The following is a 15,100-nucleotide window of genomic DNA, read 5'->3' on the forward strand; positions in this document are numbered from 1 at the left end:
ATAGCCTACAATGTTGGGTTGAAAATATATTAACCATGATGTTATGTCTTTAAGATGTTAATTGGCCAATGGGTGTGTAAGTGTTCTCATGGCCATAAGAGGAAGCTAGGAACGTAGCTTCTTTCTCTCTCTAAATTCACTGCTCTCTACTATTACTGTTTTTGCTCTGTTACCTGAACTGTGTATTGACCTCTGGACCGGTAAGAAGGGAACATACATTAAGCCACATCAGAATGTAAGAATAAGAATATCCTGCAAAGAGAAGCCAACATTGAAATTTGTTATAATGTAATAGGAATTTAGTGTGGGATTATGGACCTAGATCAATACTGTTATCCAGTATTGTTTTTATTAGTAATATATTAGGATAAGAACCAAAAGAGTTTGCAGTTAGCAGTACTTTCCATACCTTTCTTATCACTGGCTTGAGAAATAGTTGATATTTATCAAATGCAAGAAAAAACACTCTTCTTGGTTTCTGTCACTGCATGAAGGTCCCTCAAAATGATAATAAGGGCAAACATGTATCTACATTTTGTTATTTTAGCATCAGTTTGATCTAGAATGAGAAGACAACAGTGGCCCGAAGTGGTTTGGTATCTTAGACTATCCTAAATTGGGGATAAGCAAAAATCAAGCAGCTGAGTGATATAAGATTTTTTTTAAAAAATGTTTCCCTTCATAGAAGTGGACATTATCTGGACCTTCTTCAAGCAGTAAATAATTTAGCATTATTTGCTATACTTTATTTTCTTTGGAACAGTTGTTTCCAACAGTAGTATGAAATAATTATTAAATAGTGCTGTTAACAATACTCATACCATTCCCAATTGTGCTATGAAAATTCTTTGTCCAGGGCTATTTTTAACATTAGCATTATATTTGGTAGCTACCAGGATTCCAGCTTCCTCATAACGCACAGCTACAAATGGCCGTTCAAAGTTCTTGTTGTACATTTTAGGGCTCTTAATAGCTGCTTGGTGGCTTCATATGGTTGCCTTTTCAATTTCCCTTAGTCTCCTAGCATTAATAGTCAATGTTGCTCTGCTAACTTTCAGCCTCTCCCTTACCCAAAGTTATGCTACATGAACACAAAGCTTAGCCATGTTGACAGCTGGGTGTATAATGTCTTCCCTCCTCATTTGAGACATATAAAATAGTGAAATTTTGGATGCCTTTTTATGACACACACCCCCTTCCCAAATCTATGGCGAACACACACACAATACTCCTTCCTCCTTCTATTTTCCCCACAACAATACTGTGAAGTGAGTTGAGCTGAGAGAAATTGTTGGCCCAAAGTCACCCAGCTGGCTTTCATGGCTAAGGTGGAATTAGAACTCACAGTCTCCTGATCTCTACCCTGGTGCCTTAACCACTAGACTAGATCAAACTGATTGACAATTGCCATTGTTAAAACTCTTAAGCATTTCATCAAAGAATTGCATGTCTTACCTCTGGGCTGATCTGTAAGCTTACAAATATATGATAAAGAATTGTTAAATTGTTACTCTGCTTTGTTGAAGTACTGTCTGAGCAGTTTCCTTAATGCAGAGGTCCCCAACCTATGGGCCGCAGCCCATTACCGGGCTGTGGCCTCTTGGCCACCAGGCTGCATGAGTAGCTGGGCAATGCACGCGCACATGTGCGTGTGCTCACACCCCCTTCTGCTGCAAATGTTGTGCGGGCAGTGACAGTGCCACTAGTATTGTGTGGGGGTGGCATTGCCATGAATATTGCATGGGTGGCGGCAGTGCTGCAAGTGGCAAGCAGGTCACAGGGCAAGCCTCTTGCGGGGCGGCAGTGTAATCCTCATGCTGGTGGTAGCATCACCATGAGCCTGGCGACGGCACCACAAGCCTCACACAGGCACCGGCATCGCTGAGAGCCTTGTGCCCATGCTCACAGCCTGTTTGTGTGTGCGTGCACGTGTGGCCACATTCATGTTTGCGCGTGTAAGGCACCTGCCCCTCCTTTTTCAACTGGGCTGCCAACCCAGAAAGTTTGGGGAACCCTGCTTTAATGCATATCATTAGACAAGATGATCTAGAAAGTTCAACAAATTAGCCATTAATCATTGGCCATATCATCCCTTAAAATCTTGTATACATGCAATAATAAATATCCAATATTCATAATCTGCACATGCATTTCTGTTCATATTTAGCCATAAACATAAGAAATCTGATAGCGTAGGCAATAGTCTCCTGGCTGAAAGCAGATGATATGCATAATTGCACTTAACAACCCCCCTGATGGGTTATTGTTGTTTATTAAATGAAAAGCAGCCTTGGGAAGCTATAATCAGAAATGAGTCAGTAGCAAAGGGAAAAGGTTCTTAATTCTCTTTACCTCCAGCCACTCAAAATGATCTATCCCAAGCTGTTTTGTTTCTAAGCAGAAAAATGACAGTATTTTTTCCACTTGGGAAGAAAAGCAGTTGGTGAAAGGCAATTTCAAAGGAATAAATAAACCTAACAAACAGCTAGTAGGGGAAAGTTCCAGCACTACCTGAGCTCTGTTCCTCTTCCTACTGCAGTCTCCGGAAACTGCAGCTTTTTAATATAAAATAAAGCATTAGCAGAATGATACAAATGACCCTCCAGATGATGAAAACACAAATGTTGATTTTTCAGATGTCAAAACCAGTGAAAACAGTATGTGGAATCCTATCTTCTGTTTATTGATCTCAGCATACACTATCGCAGCCATCATTTCATTTTTAGTAGGACCATTTTATATCAGACAGAGGCTCAGTAATATGTGTGAATTCTCTAGTCACCTCCACAACTTCGAGAAGAAAATAGGTTGCCAGATCAGTTCCTTCAAACACATCTGTACCATTTAATTTGAAAATATACAGAAATGTGTGTGTGTGTGTATCCTTCCCTTACAGCCATTTAGTAACCATTTGAAGTTACAATGCCACTGAAAAAAAGTGATTTATCACCAGTCCTCACATTTACGACCATCACAACATCACCACGGTCACGTGCTCAAAATTTGGAAATGTATTTACTACCATTGAGTGGGCATGTGATCTCCACTTGCGACCTTCCCACCGGCTTCCGACAAGGCTTCCGACAAACAACGTACAGCGGGGGGAGCTGGATTTCCTTAACAATTGCACAAGTCACTTAACAGCTGCAGTAATTTGCTTAACAATCATGGCAAAAAAGGTTGCAAAATCAGACATGCCTGACTTAATTGACTTGCTTAGCAACAGAAATTCTGGTCCCAATTGTGGTTGCAACTCAAAGACCACCTGTAAAAGTCAGGCCTAAACTCTCATAAAACCATCATAATTAGAATATGATGAACAGTTTATTTAACCACGTAGACTTGCAGAAGACAGTGCCTAAAACACAGGACCACTGCCTCAGAATGGTAACCGGAAATGTTCCCGATTCTGGTAGAATAAAAACTTACTTGAGTGTAGAATGCATTTTTCCATTCTTTGTAAATATTATAGACTTCTGTAAGGTCCTACAGTATCTACGAAAGATACAATAATTATAATTATGCCCCTGAGCCAATGCCAAACCTGGAAGCAAGAGCAGATTTCTGGGTCAGTATAGAAGTGTGACTTGCAGGTTCAGGATTACGGTTTACTGAGGCAGAGGAATAATGGAGAAAGGTAGAATTGTTCAGAATTCAGGGAATCGAGGAGGAATTGAGGAATCGAACAGTGCAAATTCAAGGTTGAAACAATGCTTCTAAAATCAAGAGACTAATATTGATGGAGGCCACACTCCCAGGGGTTCTGTTCAACCTTAGTTGTGACAATCAAGTCCCAAATACCTCTTTGAAGCAGTCTTACCTCTATATTTTTTTGTGTTTTCATCTGTAGATATTTATGTTGTTTACAATATGGTGGGATTTCATCATAGGAAACTGTGTTCTGCAACAGGAACTGATTAAATCTTAAAATCCCCTAAAGTTTTCTACTGCTAATGTTCTAATATTTCTCCCACATGAATTAAGATTTGTCAGGGAGCACCGACACTTTCAAACAGAAATTATATGACAAAGCATGACAACAGGCAACATACTACATGCAGAATATAAACAAGTCGACATGACATTCATGTTCTATTTGTGCCCTCTGACAGATATATGACAAATCAAAATGTTGGACAAATCTGAATCTATCATACATCCTCTTGATTATACTACAATCAAAAGTTGCTATGGGACCTCAAGTGTTATCTATAACCAAGACTTGATATTGTACTCCAGGTCAGGATTTGACCTTGATAATGTCACCCTTTTCCAAATACTGAAACTACTTTATTATATTCTTTCCTCTCAATAGACATTTGATGTTCCAGATTCAATTCTTACTGGGCACTTTTGAATGTTTTTATTTTTTAAAAAATCATTTCTTATTTAATGCTCCTGTTCTTGTACTTTCTCAAATACTTCACTGGTGTACATGATAGTATATTATAGTTAGATCTGGCACTTGTGAAATGAGTTCGTTCATTATTGGTCTATATGATTCTAATAGAGGTTAAGATACATTGTCAATACAATTTGATTGATCTTTCATATTCATGTAACTTGTTTTTAATAATCTGAACATCTTGTTCAATTCCTTCACAAGGAATTGAATTCCTTCATAACACCAGCATTTTTCATGCTAATTTTTGGTAGTTACAAGCATTTATGAAATAAGCATGAGGCAATCAGGCTGGAATGGAACTGCTATGAAAACATCAAGAGTGAATATAGATAATAACTTGCATTAACAACACATTTGGGCGCGTTCATTATGTCTCTAAAATTCAGAAACCACAAATATGCCTTAAAATTGAAAGTCTTCCCATTAACATAATGGGTCAGAGATTGAAAATCCATGAAATGTAATTGATCATACGTGTCCCTATACAAGTTTCAGATCAAATATTTAGTTTGGTTTTAAAAATCCTTGTCTCATGCAGATTATAGTTTCCTTCCTTTTATTTAACCAAGACATACATTTTGACATTGAATTACTTAAAAAATAAGTATAAGGCCTGCTGGATTCTGTTTAATTTGCATATAGTATGTATCTGAGACTCCATTAGGTTTGAGGAAGTTTACATACATACATGGGACGCGGTGTGGCTCAGTGGGTTAGGACGCTGAGCTTGTCGATCAGAAGGTCGGCAGTTTGGCAGGTCGAATCCCGAGTGCCGCGTAACAGAGTGAGCGCCTGTTACTCGTCCCAGCTTCTGCCAACCTAGCAGTTCGAAAGCACGTAAAAAAAAAATGCAAGTAGAAAAATAGGGACCACTCCGGTGGGAAGGTAACAGTGTTCCGTGCGCCTTTGGCGTCTAGTCATGCCGGCCACATGACCACGGAGATGTCCTCGGACAAGTGCTGGCTCTTCGGCTTTGAAACGGAGATGAGCACCGGCCCCTAGAGTTGGAAACGACTAGCACGCATGTGCGGGGGAACCTTTACCTTTTTACATACATACATACATACATAGATACACCGTACATAGAATTACATCCTCTTTGCATTTCCTTTCAGTACTTAGCAGATGCATGAAGCAGGATTAGAGCTATGCTAATATTCTCTTTGCTGATTCTGAACTCTAAATTTATTGGACACTAAGAAAAATATCCTCTCCCCTCCCATGGCATCTAACATAAGAAAAAAAACCAGCGGTTCAGTGAATCTTTAGCAACTTTTGGCTCAACTTGTACAATTTAGTTCTAGGTAGCAGATGACAATGTGAATTATTCCTTCTATGTAAGTGACCTTACTTTCTTCTTTATGTACAAGATCAATAACACAGAAATATTATTTTTGCATTTTTGGATTTTACATGTGACATTATTTCAGATAGTTTTTAGCTGTTTATGCTCACTTTGTGAACAGAACACTGATCACTTTTGTGCCATTCTGGTGTAATATTTTATTTAAGTGGATTATTCCTCTACAGATATGGAACCAGTCTTCTGAACAATGAAGAGATTAAAATATTATGTATCACACTGGGGTCCACCAGTGAACTAAGAAAGCTACCTATGACGAATACATTTTCAGATCCCACTGGCCTATACCCTAAAAGAAAATCTGCTGGATGATTTATAGTGAAGAAAGTTTAATTTGTGCATTGGCTCTTGTATTGTTTTATTTTGCCACAGAGATTAATTTATGTTTCCTATATCTGTCTGTTTGAAAAACAAATGACATTTGGTTTATCTCTTCCATGGAAATTTGCTTCTTACGTATGTTCTCCTTATAGCAAAGATTAAAAATTAAATGGAGCACAGGTCACTTTCATACAAAAAAGGGTAATGGTATATTGATCTGCCTACTTGTTAAACTCTGGTGGTGCCTGGTTAAAAAAAAAGTATGTCCCCCTCCACTTACACTGTGCGCTATGGCCACATTGGAGCCCAGAATTTTGACTCTAAGTCCTTACCGTCATAAGGTGAGTCACAATGTGATTGGATCAAATTTTGACCAATTTGACATTGGTTGTTAAGTGAATCATATAGTTGTTAATCAAATCACATGGTTGTTAACCAAATCCAACTTCCCCAATGCAAATTGTGCCTACATAACTGCAAGATACTGCAACCAATCTTAAATGTCAGCTGGCTGCCAAGCATCCAAAATGTGATCGAGGGATGGGGTGGGGAGGCAGTTGTAAATTTGAGGATGGGTTGTTAAAAGATTTTTTGACACTGTCAAAACTCTGAATGGTCATTAAATGACTGGTCATAAATCGAGGATGACATTTTCCCCTTCTCCTCAGATGTTTTGTATATTGAGGGATGCTTTATTTATTCCATATCCTCCACCATCATTTTACTCCTAATCACATCTTGTCTTCCAGCCAAAGGAAAATTGCCCACCATCGTTTTAATTTATAACAGCGTCTGTAATTCATTAGAGATTAGGAAACTTCCAAAGTACTCCACCTCCCAAGTTACATTAGCTGTTATCATTGCATGAAACCATACTATAAAAGATAAAAGATTCTTATTGGGTGCCTGGAGGTTATTGAAGTCATGGGATTAAATTTTCTGTTGCCTCATATACACTTGGCATATGTCATGCTATATGACAGGGCCTTGCAATGACTGAACTCAAAAATCTAAGCAAGGTTGGATCTAGTGGTGTAGATTTTACTTTTTATGTTTTAATATATGTATTGCCTGAATCCATGCATGTTTAGCAAAGGGAAATGAGGCTTTTTTTTAAAAAAAGTTACAACTGTAACCACCCATACAGTGAGGTAGACTTAAATTATGAAAGGGTTAAAGAGAATCACATGCATGTTGTAAAAAAAACAGGTTTTCTGTTTTCAATGCTAACAATTCTTAGTATCATCAATTCTGCTGCCAGCAATTCTCTGAAAGTGAATGAATTATTTGCTGTGTCCCCCTTCAATCTTTTTCACCGTTTGCTCTTTTATAAGTATTCTGCCATACTTGTATACTCCAAAGATGGAGACAATCATCAAAAAAATTTGCGCTCTTGGAAAATAAAGCCTCCAGTCCAGACTGTGTGCCATACTTCATCTGTTGCTGCAGTAAGTTTAAAATCGCCCCCCACAACCCTAAAACTTTCTCCTCCCAAATTTAAGCATTTGCCATCTAAATCCATTGTAACAAAGTCTCTGTGCAACATGAAATGGGAGAATATCAAACTGGTTTAAGTCACAAGTGTTCTAGCCAAAAGGGAATGATCAGCTTTGACTTGAATGACGAAGATGTTTTTGAGTCACACAAGCATCTCAGGATCTGTATTGATGCGAAGGGTCTTTTATTAATGATCCTGAACTGAAGAGGATTCCCTGATTAGGTATTGTTTAACTTTCAGAAAATTTGTTAATTTTTATCTTTGCCTCAAGGTTTGCATCACTTAGAGACACAGGTAGAGCCAGATTTAGCTCTCCTATTGTCCAGCCGCTTTGCTAAGCCAAGGAGACATTCAAATATTTTGGGAATTAAAATGAGAGCAACACCAGAAGAAATTTACAATTTTGTACTCCTTATGCTAGCCCTAAGCACTGGATGTTTTTTTCAGCTACCTAGCAATTATTTTGCTTATGCCTTATATTTCTATGATAGTTTTACAATCTTCTCCGACATCTTCCTTGCTGAGAGTATGTTTTTGAGGGGATGCTTTGTAAAGGTTACTGAGGCTGAAAGAGTGACTGGCCAGCAGACAAAGTGACCTGAAGTGTTATCTGTACTTCACTCATTTTCAGCATAAGGGAAAATGCCAGATTTGCAGATAAAAGTTTTATTATTCATTACAATTATCTTTTCTTCCAATAAAAGAAAATATATGCAGCTCAAGATTGAACTGTGGAGTCATTGGTGCTGAGCTAGGCTGTTTGCTTGTTTGCTTGTTTTTCCTTATCTGACTAGGTAACATAATCAAGTGACATCTACAACTCAACTACAAGGTGTAAGGACAGCCACCATGTAGAAAAGGCAGTCAGAAGACTACTACAGCACACCCATGAATATCAGCTAGCAGACAGAAAACAGGATGAAAACTTCTTAATCTCACAACAGATGGACAGACTTAACCATAGTTTTAATGGGGAACATACTAGACCAAGCTACATTCAGAAACACTAAGGCAGGGGTCCCCAAACCCCGATTCCTGGACCAGTACTGGGCCAACACATACAAGCAAAGCTCTATCCATGGGATGCAGGCAGCACACAAAACCACGCATCCTCCAGTCCGTGGGAAAAACCTCTCTCCATGGAACTGGTCCCTGGTGCCCAAAAGGTTGGGGACCTGTGCACTAAGGAGTACCTGGAAGTTTGGCATTCAGACAAATCAGCCATCAACAGACACATGAGGATAAGCCACATTTACAAATCATTCAAAAGAAGCAATAAAAAAATCTAAGAAGGAAACAAAAAGACCAGAATACATCCTCTCCAAAAACAGACATCCAAATACTCAGGGATTAGCTTTTACTATTTATTCAATTTGTATAGCTACCCATCTCAAATCCTTAACTCTGGATGGCAATCATAAAACCAGTTAAAACACAGTACATAAAGAAATTAAAGACAACTAGCAGCCAAGAGATCCATTGGTGTCAACATAATACCAGACAAGCAGAAAACAATACCCTAATCAAGAAACTATCAAGGAGAAAACCATTCCCACTAACACTGGCTGGGCATGCTACTATAGGTACTCCCTTGACTTACAACAGTTTGTTTAGTGACCAAAGTTGCAATGGCACTCAAAAAAGTGACATGACCTTTTCCACACTCAATTGTGGTTGTAAGTCAAGGATTACCTGTAAATTTATTTTTTTTTTAATTCCATTTATATCCCGCCCTTCTCCGAAGACTCAGGGCGGCTTTACAAACTTAGCAGTAGCCTTCATTCTATGTATATGCCTGCTTATTAGGGCTTTCACACACACCCCAAGCGGCATTATTACAAAGTCAGCTTAATTGCCCCCAACAATCTGGGTCCTCATTTTACCTACCTCGGAAGGATGGAAGGCTGAGTCAACCTTGAGCCTGGTGGGACTCGAACCTGCACTAATTGCAGGCAGCTGGTGTTACTTAAGGAGGCATTAGCCCATATAAATATGAACAAGGAGCAAAATCCACACTCACTAGCAATGATGTTACCTACCGTGATAATGAAAAGCAAGCACACAGCCAAGCTCAACACCAAGAATTCCACAGTTCAACCCTCGGCTGCCTATATTCTCTTCTTTCGGAAGAGAAGTTAATTGCAAATGAATACTCAAAACTTCCTGCCCCCTTATTTTATTTATTTGCAAAACTGGTGGGTTTTTTCTTATGCCAAGAATAAGTAAGAGAACGTTCAGGGACCTAATTCCACACTCACCAGCACGTTACCTTATCGCAGGGGTCTTCAAACTTGGCCCTTTTATGACTTGTGGACTTCAACTCCCAGAATTCCTCAGCCATCAAAGCTGGCTGAGGAATTCTGGGAGTTGAAGTCCACAAGTCATAAAAGGGCCAAGTTTGAAGACCCCTGCCTTATCGGGTAATGAAAAGTCCGCAAAGCAAAAAAAACAAACACAAACCAACAACAACAATCATGCTGGGAGAGCATCAAGGAATCCACGATGAGCTTCCCTATTAAATGTCTGCCCCCTGCCCAAGCCACGTGTAAACAATTGCTACAAAACCAGCACTGGGCTGAAGTCAGGTTTGTTTCTCCCAGTCGCTTTGGCCTCCTCCTCCTCCTCCTCCCCCCCACTTCCTTCCCCGACAACCCTGCAGCGGCAGGCACGGTTAAATTCCAGCACCTTCTTCACCTGACCCCCTCCTCCTCCTCCTCCTCCTCCCTCAACTCCTGGGATTCTCTCTCCTCTCCCTCTTCCGAAGGGGCTGACACATTCCAAAGATTCCCCTCCGATCCAAGCAGCTGAAACGCGGAGGGGGGGGGCGGAGAGAAACATACTAGAATCGTTCACACATACACACACACGCGCGTCCACCACAACCGCCTCTGCCCGGAGGGTGGGGGCGGGGGGGAAAGGGGTAGGGCTGAGGAATTCTGGGAGTTGAAGTCCACAAGTCATAAAAGGGCCAAGTTTGAAGACCCCCTGGGGTAGGGGAAGGCAACCGCGCTCGCGCACTCCGACCAGGCTTCTCCACATTTTTGAGCCGCGCTAAGCTCCGCCTCCTCCAAGCTGCAGCTTTTGAGTGACAGAGCGCAGTAGCGAATCCGCCTTTCCGTTTCCTCTTCCGGACGGGAGCCGAGACTCGGGCTTTGCCCAGTCAGGCGCTTCCCCTTCCAGTACGGAGCGTCGGAATGGGAGAAAGCGGCCGAGCCGCGAGGCGGGGCGGGAGTTTAGGAAGAGGAGGGAATGGCTGTCATCAATGAAGTCATATTCATAATCTAGTTCCCCTGGCAGGATCTGTACTCTGAGTGACTCATAGAGAGGGAGAGATCTAAGCCCGCCACTCTTCCCCCAGCAAGGTAAAGATTTGCTTGCAACTCCTCCCTCCCTTTCCTAATCATCCGCCGTTTGATATGCCTGCCATGTACTTGTTGTCGGGGGGGGGTGTTGGGGAAGAGAAAAATTTAGCCTGTGCATCCTCCTTTCCCCCCTCCCCCACAAATACAATACCCAAATAGACACCCCTGCCCCCCCCCTTCATTTCCTCTGGCCACAAACAAGTCTCGTCTCGATCTCCTTTTTGCGCCTCCCTTTGCAGAGATCGCAAAAAGCGTCAGAAGAAAGTTTTCGCGATCGTTCTTAATCATCCTAATCCTCCTTGGAAAAGCGGCTGGGTAAAGAACATTTCCGGGAGGGGGGAAACGGGGGGGGTGGTGGAGGATGCCAGGCGCTGACTTTGTGAGTCAGCTGAACCCGGAGAGAAAGTCGGGCAAGGGAAGAAGGCTGGCTGCCGGTTGCAAGCCAGACTCCGGCGAGGAATCAGTTGCACGCAGGATTTGCCTCCTAAACTGGGAGGGGAGGGAAGGAGGGAGGGAGAGAGAGAGAGAGAGAGAGAGATGGAAGAGGCGAGGAGAGAGAGAGCCCGAGAGAGACAAGAGCCCGAAACGGATTGCGAGCAGGTACAGGCAGGTCTGGGCGCGATGGAGCCGGTAGGTTAGCTTTGCCTCCTCTTGAACCCGTCTCTTGGATGCGCTGGGCTGTCTTTGGGGAATAGAAACAAGGCTGGCGGGGGAAAGTCGGTCTTTACTCCTTCCCCCCCCCGCGCGTCTTCTTCTCCCCCTCCGGTAACTGTATTAAAGGCTCTGCTGGGGGAAATCGAGGCATGTGGCCGGCTGGGAGTGCTGGAGGTTCACGCGGCGTCCTGCTCCGGAGAAGGGAAAGGCTTGGCCCGGAGACAGGCGGGTTGCCTAGCCCAGCGTTTCCCAACCTTAGGAACTTGAAGATGCGTGGACTTCAACTCCCAGAATTCCCCAGCCAGCTATGCTGGCTGGGGAATTCTGGGAGTTGAAGTCCACGCATCTTCAAGTTCCTAAGGTTGGAAAACGCTGGCCTAGCCGCAGAAGATCCAGGCCACCTTCTTAGCCCGGCTCCGCCGCAGAGTTTTCCTCTGCGGTCGAGAAGCAGGAAAAGGGTGGGAATGCGATCGGCTCGGGAAAGGAGAGGTAGAAGCGTCAAAGCCAGGCAGGCCCAGCTCCGGACCGTCTCGTTGCCTGCCTGCCGCCGAGAGTGCCCACGCGAGACCGGAGAGGTTCGGCAAATGGGTGGAGGGGGGGGGGTGTTGGGAAGCCGGGAGTGGCGAAACCAGAAATCGGTGCGCTTTTTCGCTTCTTCAAAATATTCGGGGTTTATTAGTGTCTTAAAAGTCCACGGCCCCCTTTGCTCTCTCTTCTGCACCCGTAGCTGCTGTGTCGCGGTGCGTGTCCCCCGAAGGTTGTCTGGCATTGCCGGTGTTTTGCGTCCTTTTTCCGCTCTCGCCGAAAGCGATCTCTCGCCTCTGTTGTGCAAGATGCCCGACGCGGGCTTTTCCTTTTATATCCTTCATTTCTTCCCAGGGGAGGGAGAAACCGCCGAGCATTTTATTTATTTCAAAAGTTGCTGAGTGCCAATCTCAACCTTTGGGGCTGGGGGTGGTGGTGGGAGAGGCGTCGTCCCGCAGCCCGTGATCGGCGCGGAAACTCTAACCTCCAGGCATGAATTTGGTTTAGATTCGGCCGGGAAAGAAGGAAAAAGTTATGGGGGTCTTGGGGAGGAAGGTCGATGACTTAATTGCCTGGAAGAGGAGGAGGAGGATTCCGCCCGAATGGTGCCGCTCGCTACTACTGGTGGCTGAGCATGCGAGCCAGCCAGGCTGGAGAAGTAGGAGGGTAGCTGGAGCCAGCCTCTCTCGCTTGCTGGGAGAGAGAGGAAGAGGCGAGGTTTCGCGCTGGTTGGGGTGGATTCTTTTTTTTTCCTGTCTGTGCTCAGCAATGCAGAGAATCAGGAAGTCACCGCAGCCAAATAGGACTCTCGCTCTCACACAGACATGTTTGATCGTGGTGACATGATGACGGGGGAGAGATAGGCCCCGATCTGCCATGAAAGCTCGCGATCGGGCGCATCTGGCCTCTCACCCACGGCGGGCGTGCCTAGATCTTCTTCGGGTGTCACTCCAGAAAGGTAAAGGTCTCTGCAGCCGTTGCTGTGGGAACCGGGTGTGGGAGGAAGGGAGAGAGAGACGGCGTGGGGGAGGCTCTTTTCAACATGGACTCGGGATCGCCCACCGGGGAGGGTCGGAAACTTTCAAATCGGCTTGGCTAGATGGGCGCCCCGCCACTCGTGACTCTGCTCTCGGGTGGGGGGGGCGGGTTGCGAATGGAGGCGGCCGGGCGTGTTGGCAAACGGAAACTTGAGGCCTATCGACTCTTATCAAACTCCAGCAAGAGTCTCTCTTGCCTCGCACACGCCACGTTGGCTAGCTGCGATCGGGTTGTGTATGTCAACGTGGGGGATCTCGGGGGCGACAGGCTTCTCCGTTCAGATGTTTTAAACCCGAAGTTACAGAACACTTGGCGCGTTTTGCCTGCTCTCTTAACTCCCGAGTACGGAGCGGGCCGGCCAGAAGGCCCGAATCCTGCATTTGTTCCAGGCGCGATTTCAGAGCGTCGGTTGCAAACTGTTTCAGCTCCCTGAGATTATCGGCAATTTTCAACAGACAAGAGGAACTGATTAACTCCGCTGGGTAGTTTGTTTTTGTTTTGTTTTTTAAATACCAAATTGATTTCCGTACTTGCATTTTAATGTGATTGGGACGATTGTGTTTTCTTTTTTAAAAAAAAAACAAAAACAAAAAAAAACACCCCTACAACTATTTGAAAGTTGGGAAATGTTGCAGATTTGAAATGTGGGCCATTTGCATCAGTCACTGCAGCCGCCGAAGTTTGTGAGCAATTATTTTCTGAGGCTACTTTATGTGTCTGTTTGTGTATGTGTTGTGTGTGTGTGAAGGGGGTGGGCTGGGGGTGGGCTGTATGGTTAACATGGAATTTGACATTAGCAGTCTTGTTCTCTGGCCTTCTTTCTTTTGTGTACTGTGTGCTTTAGCTCCTTCCCTTCTGTCTCCTTTAGTTCCAGCCACTAACTCCTGAGGTCTGCAAATGAATGGAGACCCAGCCTTCCATTCCTTTAGCTACATATTTGGAGGTGGGGCAGCCTTTGCTTTAGAGTTCACCTATTGTCATGCTAATTCAGGCACACTTTCTTTTGTGAATCTGATTGTCCTGTTATTCCCATTTGCTTAACCCCCCCTTTCCCCCTTCCTCTAGAATCCCTTTGTTACTGCAGAGAGAAAAAAAATTATGTAACAGAAGGACTGAATTGAATACAGATTTTTATGTCCATCTGCAATTCATCAAACTTTGAAACCTAATAAATAACAATGATCCAATTCTATATGTTATGGGCATTTTAAAGCAAATTTGTAAAGTGTATCAGTTAGCAAAGAAAGGTAAGCTTAACAGAGTTGAAGGTAATGATTAAATAATTACTTTTTTATGTTTGATTGAGCTTCAGGTTATTGGTTATTTTATGGGCTTCATAGAAAGCTTGCACCACAACAGCATTTTCAAAATGACCTGAAATCTTTTCTTCTGTTAACTTCTGAAGTGGTTGCTGAACATTCCTTGTTAGTCAGTGCTTTGACTTGATGCTGGCAAATGAGGAGAAGTGTTGTAGCTAACATTTTTACATGGTTAGGGCTGGAAATACATATAGTATTTTCTTTTCGAAAATGGAATGAAATTAATACTCCCTTAACACAAAACAGACTCCTTTGGCTGATGTTGAACTTCAGATAACACAACAAATAGATATGGGTGGATGTTTTGTCTGCACTTTTAATTTTTTTCTCTTGAACTAAATTTCTGAACATTGCTGCTGTAATCTCAGTAATCCAAGGACACTTTGCAGACTGGAATTTTTTTGTATACACTGACATTCAGTAAAGCAGCTTTTCCCAGCTTGATGATGACTCCCAATTGGGTTGCAATTCCTCACATTCCCAGCTTTCACAAACAAGAATTAGAGGAAGGAATCCAGACAGGAGAAGACAGCACTGTAGTATTCTCATTATATTCCTGTGAGCTTTTTTTATCTTGTGTTAGGCAAACTTCAGGTGTATATTAGAAACAAGAAA

The 15,100-nt window shown here is 43.1% G+C and overlaps 1 protein-coding gene and 1 long non-coding RNA gene across 3 annotated transcripts in view; one reads left to right on the plus strand and one right to left on the minus strand.

Annotated features, from left to right (window-relative positions):
• Window positions 1–5,125, minus strand: part of LOC308662252 — a 28,904-nt gene extending 23,779 nt beyond the window's left edge. Inside the window, exons 1-2 of the long non-coding RNA XR_014025141.1 lie at window positions 5,090–5,125; window positions 3,430–3,495 (exon numbers count right to left, since the gene is read on the minus strand). This is a non-coding gene — a long non-coding RNA (uncharacterized lncRNA). The remainder of the gene's footprint in view (window positions 1–3,429; window positions 3,496–5,089) is intronic.
• A 7,782-nt stretch (window positions 5,126–12,907) lies between these two features.
• Window positions 12,908–15,100, plus strand: part of SMARCA2 (SWI/SNF related BAF chromatin remodeling complex subunit ATPase 2) — a 117,053-nt gene continuing 114,860 nt past the window's right edge. For both annotated transcript variants that reach the window (XM_081316507.1, XM_081316508.1), the window contains exon 1: window positions 12,908–13,086. The gene's annotated coding sequence lies outside the window, so the exon portion shown is untranslated. The remainder of the gene's footprint in view (window positions 13,087–15,100) is intronic.

The sequence above is a fragment of the Vipera berus genome (assembly GCF_964194415.1).
Source record: "Vipera berus genome assembly, chromosome: 2".
Classification (NCBI taxonomy): domain Eukaryota; kingdom Metazoa; phylum Chordata; class Lepidosauria; order Squamata; family Viperidae; genus Vipera; species Vipera berus.